At 35.5% G+C, this 8,437-nt stretch overlaps 1 long non-coding RNA gene across 1 annotated transcript; it reads left to right on the plus strand.

Moving 5' to 3' along the window:
* Window positions 1-2,558: 2,558 nt before the first annotated feature.
* Window positions 2,559-7,897, plus strand: LOC122841575. The gene is made up of 3 exons (XR_006372404.1): window positions 2,559-2,633; window positions 3,341-3,416; window positions 7,622-7,897. It is a non-coding gene; the product is annotated as an uncharacterized LOC122841575 (long non-coding RNA).
* Window positions 7,898-8,437: the final 540 nt, after the last annotated feature.

Raw genomic sequence — 8,437 nt, forward strand, 5'->3', positions numbered from 1 at the left:
ATTACATTATAAAAAAAGAACAAGGTCATGATTACAAGAGGCCGAAATGAGTTTCCTCCGCAGGTGCTCTGCAGAGAAGCTCGATTCTTGTTTTTTCTTTTATCTGCCTTATACTGTGACAACATAATGATAATTTTAACAAATATGTCAAACATACTTTTTTATATAAACATTACATACTGCAGCTTTAAGCGGTACCATTGTAATTGTTTTTATTGTACTTTTTTCTGCAGATAAAAATCTGAAAAGTGTGGCATGCATCACCTCTTTGCCCCCTGAAGTTTTTGATTGTAACATTCAGTTGGGTGCAAAAACTTTTGCAAGGCAATGTAAATCTGATCTCATATCAGAGGATGGTTTTATGGCTCAGCACTGTCGTGCATCTGTATCAAAAAGCAGAACAGATTTCAACCTTGGAAATAAGTTAATACATGGTGTGCGGCTGGTTCAGCTGATTTGTATTCATGTGCTTGATCTGGCCCGCAATTTGATGTACGCTCTGCTCTGACTGCACCGAGCAGGAGTCAGACTAAATCTTGCTTATATACAGTATTCATCAGGGACAAGGTCATGAATATTTGATGCATGTACCTATCACCAAGCCTATCATATATACCCAAACAAGAAACAAAACTGCCACAGCTTGCAAACTCTTTGCCTTATCAGCTCTTCTACTGTGACCTGGCAGGAAAGCATTTGTCTGCAGGATTTCCTTTGAATTACCGTGACGACAAAGGAGGGAGAGTCAAAACCAAAGCGCATTCTGACCTTAAGTGTTGGGATGTTTTAGTACATGAACTCATCTGTGTAATTAAATTTATGGTAGACTTTTGAAATCCTACACAGTCATATTTTTTGTACCTTGATCTATCATGACATAATGCTGTTAACTTAGTAAAGTATCTCCTTTTTCCCGGAATATTACATTTATAAGCAAATGTTTTGCAGGAGTATGTCACTGTCAGAACTAAGCAGTGGAAAGACCTCAAGTTCAGAAACACTAATTTCTCTTAAATATTTGCACTCAAGTGATTTACGTCGACTTTGGTGTGAAAAACTGCATATGTTCAACAAGAAAACTGAGTAAAAAGGTCAAGCTAGCTTTGAATTATGAACCGTAACCAAGTAAGGCCATATATATGTAGCAAAGACTAGCTAAAACTGGTGCTCAATTCAGGTATATTTACTTTTCCTGGGCTTTCTGTTTTTGCTGGTGTGCAAAAGGACGGTTGAATCAACAGTGATGCAATGAAATCAAATGAAGGAAAAGAGAAATGAGTTTGCAGTTTTACATGTTTGTAAAATTCAGATTGAAACATAAATCTAAGGTTTTGTTTCTTTTACTTGTGTTTCTAGAGGGGTGGGTGATTCTTTTTGTGGGATGCACTCAGCATGTCAAGGTTAAAACTGACTGACAGACCATCACTCATGTTTAGGGCTAGTCAAACGCAGTGACAGAATGAAGAATGGAGGAGCTGATAAGACAACATTCAATGCCGGCTGCACAGATTTATTATTAGCATTTCCAATGCAAATGTGGGGTCTGATTTGTCCTTGTTATAGCAATGAAGTACACCCCACACACAGTGTCTTATGTTTGTAGGAAACCTACTGGTTATTTCTAGTCAACTTTTTATGTGTACTGCTACTAATATTTAAAAAACTGGGCAGGTTAGCATTTTGTCTTGTCAATAAAGCATCCATAAAAGCTAATTTTGTAGCTTATTTTACAGAAGCAGCATTTTACATCTATTGTTTAGAACGTTTTATGGTAAGGTGCTTCATCAAATCAATCTGCCCTAAAGAAACTCCAGAAACAAAAGTATTTTCCCCTGTAACAGATTCATCCTGTTTTATTTTTTGGTCATATGAAAACCTTTTAGATCATAAAACAAATGTAATTAGAGTAAATACAAATGCAGACAAGTGATACTTCTTACCCAAAGAAGTCAACCCAAAATTGAAAACAAAGTGGCTGGCACCTTTTGTTAGTCCTCTGCGATATTGGTTCAGTTTTCCTGATTATTGTCAGACCTGTAGAAAGGGCATAAATTGAACCCTTCTAAGAACTTGAAGTAGGCCAAAATGTAACAAGTTTGTCCAAAATATTTAAGTTAAATTAAAAAAAATAATCAGAGTAATTATTCTTCTTAAAAATTTGTTTTCCAGATTTCCTCTACAAAATACGTGTTTATTTATGTAATACAAAAAATAAACCAATCGGAGATGCTTATTTGCTGTTCCTAGGTAGATCCTATGAGGATATTCTTTCTGGTTCAGGTTTATGCTAAAAATCAGCCAATCACATCTTGTATTGCAGTCAGTGGGCGGGTCCTTCCCCTCCCAGAGGTTGTTAGCTAATCTAACGAGTTTTCTAAAGGTTTGTAAATGTTCAATGCACAGATAATGTAGCCCAAAGCTACCAATGTATTGCAGATTTTCTTCATTTTTTGGGGGCCTTTTTAAAACCACAATTAAACCATAAAAGTATCGCTGTTTTAAAGTTTGGTTAATATACAGCTTCGGTCCTGGATTCCGTGAAAAAAGCTAATTCAACGGTCATTTTTCAGAATATATCTGTGGAGTAATGTCCAAATGGACGGTGTGGATTTGGTTTCATCTGAGCGTTCATGGTGAGTAAAACAAGTTTTGTTTATATTTAGTTGCGTCTTTTGTTACTTTGAATCAGACTGTTGTCGATGGCTTTTTAAGTTTTTGTGTTCTGTACGGATCTCTGGGGTCCTTCACATCGATTCTTAATAAATTTAACGCGAAATAATATCAAATTGTTCAATGTGCTTTAAATATAAAGTTTAAGAGTTTTGACATTTATTGCAATGCTATTATGGGATATTGGGACATAAATTCCCCAGCAAATGGTACAAGGATATTTTAGTTAAGGATGCTAACCGTGCTCACTCCCCCACTTCATTTTCTATAAATGTTGAACATTTTATTCAAGAAAATGTTTGTAACCGTTATTAATGTAACCGTAAGACAACTAAATTTTATTTGGTAGGTACTGCATTTATAAATCTACTGAAATAAAATGACTGAATAACCTTAACCCTTTTAAGGATGTAGTTTAGCTCTGCCGTTCATTTGGTTCCGGTGTTGTTCAATCAGCGCCTGATAGCGTTATCTGTTGAACTTTTTGTTTAAGCTACCGTAAGTTCATCTTTTGATTCTATTTTGACAAATAAACTAAACTACAACATAATTCTATCAATGTGGAGACTTTAATCAAAACAAGTAGGTGTGAAATGAAGATACCCACTTTCTAACAATGCGTTTTATGCAATGTGACTCAAACCAGATTGATCTTTTTATGTCTTCATAGATTACAGTGAGACCTTTGCATTTTGGTTCGCAGTCAGAACAGCTGTAACCTGTGCTCAATACTAAGTATTAAAAAGGTATGTTGTTAAAATAACTTATTTTGACTAACAGTTGTAGATTATATATGTATTCCTTTCTTTTCATTTTTATAAACCCTGACATCAAAAGGCAGCCCGACTCTTGTAAACCAGCCAACTTACTATTGATGTAACTATTTGGCAGTGAAAAGAACTGTTGACATCTTTGATATGCAGCTAAGGTAAAAATATTCCCTTATATTTGGATCACAAGATAGTGTAAACACTGTTTTTTTCGTATTAGATGCAAATGACACACATGACTTCATCCCAGACGAGGGTCGCTGTAAGGTGATACCTCTCATTTGCAGCAGCTTCTGAATTTCAGTAGACGTGAACAGCGTTCAAGCCAAAACATGCAGCTGTGATGTCAGAATGAGAAGCAGCTAATGTGCATTGCAATGGAGTTAAGCACTTATGTAATTACTCAAGCAACGTTTTCGAGTGAACAGATTCCACCTGTTGACTCTGATCTTCAAACTGTCGGCTTTGGTATTATAACTCAGCGCTGTGAAGGGGTTGCTACATTTTTTAGACCTGTTATTGCATGTAAAGAGGAACATTTTTGCAGTAGAGCCTTGTTTTGGCAACGCTTTAAGGACAGTTGTACCTGATGAGAATAGTTCAGAAGGGGAACACGATAAAAGATTGTGATGAGAATAAGGGGAGTGTTGTTTTGATAGCAGGGAAAAGAGGTAAATATCTGTCAAAGTTGTATTATGTTCTTCACTCTGAGCAGTGTAGGTAAACATGAGGTGTGACATAGAAAAACAGTCATGAAAGCCAGAGTACAAGTTATATTCTCCCCCATAAAGAAACCCTGATCATTAACCTCCTCCATTTATTTCCAAAAAAGGCATTGAGGTATTCAGGACAGAGTTTGGAACATAAAATGCTTTTCAACCTGACAATTAAATTCAAAAAGCTGCCCAAGGAAGAAGCCTAGCATCGCGCTTGAGTTGTTTTTTTTCCCCCCTTATAGTTAATAGTTCAGTTGCTTTGCCATTAAAAAAATTAAATTTAAAAATAGCTACTTCATAAATGTAAAGCAATTCAGAGGAACAAGCAAATAATAGGGGTTATTATGTGATTGCTGTAGTTCAGTGTTGTAAAACTTGGACTTTTAGATGTAAAACAGAACAGCGATGGATCATTTTGTGTTCCAACTGTGGGTAGGAAGTATTTGAAAATAAAATTTCACGTCCAGGAATCAGTTCTGTTTACTGTAAACCTAAGGGCTCTTTAAAATATGAACCCCTTTATGCTTGTAAAAAAACAACTTGTACAACCTGGAGAAAATGTTATTCCCTTTAAAAAAGGGACACAGTCACAGTGCAATACATGTATCCAAACTGCTTTTCCCATCTATACTGGCTGTATTTCTTATACCGAGCTGAGATCAGCGACTCCTTTTGATTTAGTGTAACATACTATTTCTCCAGTAGTAAGTTAAGTAGCTTGGTACATGTTCTAAATCTGGCTCCTCTGAAATAAAATGTAATGTTTGTGTTCCTTAGTGCATCCTAAATAAGCTATGGCACACTTAATAATATTATATATATATATATATATATATATATATATATATATATATATATATATATATATATATATATATATATATATATATATATATATATATAGTTAAATTAATATTTTTAGGAGGATTATTTGCCAAAATATGAATGAAATACTTATACTTTTTAATACAAAGCAATGTGTTTTATGTTCATATGGGTGAGTATTTCTTGTTAAAAATGGCTGAAAAGTTGATTTGAAAATTGAAATATTAAACATGACAAAACACAAGGGGAAGATCCATATTAAAGCAGTAGATAAAACTATGTGTCATTACTCAACAATGTAATATGAAGCTAAAGGTGCAGAAGCACCATCTGTTCTTCCAGTTTTCTTTAAAACACATTCTTATGTCATTTAATCCCACATGTTTCTCACATTAATATTCAATGTAAATCCAGACATGTAATTTATAGTGACTTTTTTTTTTTCCCTCACTTTGCGGTCATTCCTGCAGTCACCCACTTGGTGGAGCTGTGAGGTGGAAAAGCTACTGTTACTGAAATGCATAAATACTCTAAATGTCAGGATTTATTCATGATTTATTTGCCACTTAAAGCTCATAAATACTTAACATACTAAATATATGAGATTGGTAAGGTGCCTGTAAATCCAGGATGTGCTTGAAATGCTTCTTAAAAGATATTCTATGGAATGATCAAAGAGCGTTCAAAAGCCAAAAACAATAAATAAAAGAAGAAATATGAGAGGATTTTATCTGAGATAACAAACCAAAGCTTTGTTCCTTCCTTTTAATTGATTGTACTGGTAAAAACTCACTTGGTCTTAGATCAGCATGTAACAAACATAGTTAATTAAAACAAAACTGCAGTTTATGCTGGTGTAGATTTTTGGATTATCACAGAAAAATGACACATCGGCCCTCTGGAGCCGTGTAGTCAGTCCACACCTAACCTTACTTCTTCTTCTTCCCCTCCCTTTAATCCCCCCCATTCCATCAAATCCTGCCACTCCCAATCATCAGCCCCTTCCAAAGCCTCAACGAAACACTCGCTGCTCACTAAAAACACTGACACACTCACCCTTTCTGAAAATAAACACTGCAGCACACTCCTCCTTTTGTGTGTCTGACTCAAATCAGAAGCATTTTCACTTAAAATTCTTCTTTCCGAGCCGTGCAGCGTTTGAACTGTGATGCCTAGATTTAAAGAAGGCGCTAATGAGCTGCTTGAAGTTCAAAGGTTTCAAGGTGTGGAGCTTATCCTGATCTCGTAACCCAACAGGAATAAAAATACAGAAAGTGGCCCAGAACGCACTGTTGTAAAATCCTGATTTAATGCTCAGCTTTTTCTTTTTTTTTTTTTTTCTTTTTTTTTTTACAGTGGCTTGGTGTACTGTAATTGCTTTATGCTATTCAAAACATTAGTGCTGATTGCTAAAAACAATGTGTAGATCATTGGAGCCACTTTCCAAGAAAACGGCTCAGTGGCATCTGTGTGGCCACGTTTATGTCGAGAAGAACCACGTAATGAGAGTTTGCAAAGACTAACTGGAGGAAATCACAATGAGGAAACGCAAAACCCCTCTGTTTAAACCAAAAGCACGCCAGCCTGCTTACAGAACGACCGCTTACAGCAGACGGTGCCATTCGAGATCTATTTAGAGATCGCTTTACTAAATTGAGCATTGTGTGCCACTCAGGCACCAAGCTTCAGCCACCGCAGAACATATGGTGTCTTGCAAAAGTGCTAACAGTTCTTGAAGTTTTTTACAGTTTTTGTTTTTACAGTTACCTAAAACCACAAATTTCACTTTGTTAATGAGATTTTAGGTGTTAAATTGATACAAAGAATGCATAGTAGGCAACTGAAAGAAACATTTTTGAATCTTTTATTAGTAAGAATCTGTGCTGTTCGCATTTGTATTTAGCCACCCTTATTCTGATGCCCTACAATAAAACCCAGAGCAAAAATTACCCTTTAAAATTAGTACGCAGAGTCCAATTGGTTGTAATTTAATCTCTGTAAAAATCCAGCTGTTCTGCGGTATTTTTTTCTGCATTGTGAAGACCAAGTAACACAGCAGACAAGTCGGAGATAAAGTTGTTAGAAAATAATATCCTAAGCTTTGAAGATATAATAGTATTGGTAATTTCATAATCTGAAAATGGAAAGAAAAACAGCAAAATTACCAAGACATGGTTGTTAATCTAAACTCCCAGGCTGAACAGCGAGAACTCGTTGGTTGATTGGCACATGGGATACATGTCGCATGGCAACATCAGTTTTTATACCTAACCCAAAAGTAATGCAGGAAAAGGTGTTTCCACAAAGTACTGACTGAAGGCTTCTCAGGGATTTAGTTGTAAAAATATATATAAAAAAAATTTCTGTCCACTTCAGAATTATGCTCCAAATTGTTTCTGAATAAAAAAAACTCAATAAAATATAAGTTTTATTGTAGTTGGTGACGCCTTTTCTTTTTAAGGCGTCACCAACTACATTTGCACAACCAAACGTCATTGTCTTGTTTAATGATTTAATCATAGTACATTTAGCCCCAAAAACCATTCTGTGTAAATCTCTGCATCTAATTAAAAATGTAACATCCAAGTTCATCCATTTTTTTATATTAAGAAGAAATTGATTGTGTTATCCATCTTCCAGAGGGTCCAGGGTTAGCTGAGGAAGAGGAGAAACACCTGCTTGTTGCTATTGTTCGGACGGTTTTCTCTAAAGATGTCTGAACTCTCCAACATGCTGCAGCTGGACATGGGAGGGGCTGTGAAACTTTTTGGCCTGTTTATTGTAGATCTTTTCAGAGCTGTTACTGGCAGCAGATGTCTTGTATACACTAGCAGCATTATCCTGCGGTACGCTGATGTTGACATAAATATTATGGAGCTTTCCTGTAATTCTGCAAACCCAAATAATCTTTTTTGGACTTTGTCTCCCAACTCAAAAAATATTTCTCTGAGTCAGAAAGCTTTCTGGTCAAGTTTTAAAACAAATCTTTAAAGAATCTGAAATGTGTCTGATTAGTTTTTGAATTTTATTTACGGGATTTCTTCATTCTGAGATTTCTTCACCTGTCAGATTCCAGCAAAATCTTGGTGTAGCAAGTTGTTTACCAACAAGAACAATTATATTTTTACTTGAGGCCAGTTTGGTTAGCATAGCCTTTATACCCTAATAAATAAAATAATATAAAAATGTGCTTTGTTGCATTTCCACAGTGCATAATTGAAGTGTGACAGTAAAGTTAATAATTCATTTTTAAGGGAATAAATGCCTTTTAACAGCACAGCAGGTATTGTTTTTAGCCAAGACATGTACAATTTTAAACATGATTTGTGCAGCAGTTATTGTGCTCTTGTGGGCCCCCTGCTGGACTGAAGGTCTTGAGCATTTGCTTACCGTAGTCTTGTTTTGGACCCTCTTTTTTGGGTGGCATGATTTAATATAATCTTGTCAAGTAAATTT

The sequence above is a fragment of the Gambusia affinis genome, linkage group LG12 (assembly GCF_019740435.1).
Source record: "Gambusia affinis linkage group LG12, SWU_Gaff_1.0, whole genome shotgun sequence".
Lineage (NCBI taxonomy): Eukaryota > Metazoa > Chordata > Actinopteri > Cyprinodontiformes > Poeciliidae > Gambusia > Gambusia affinis.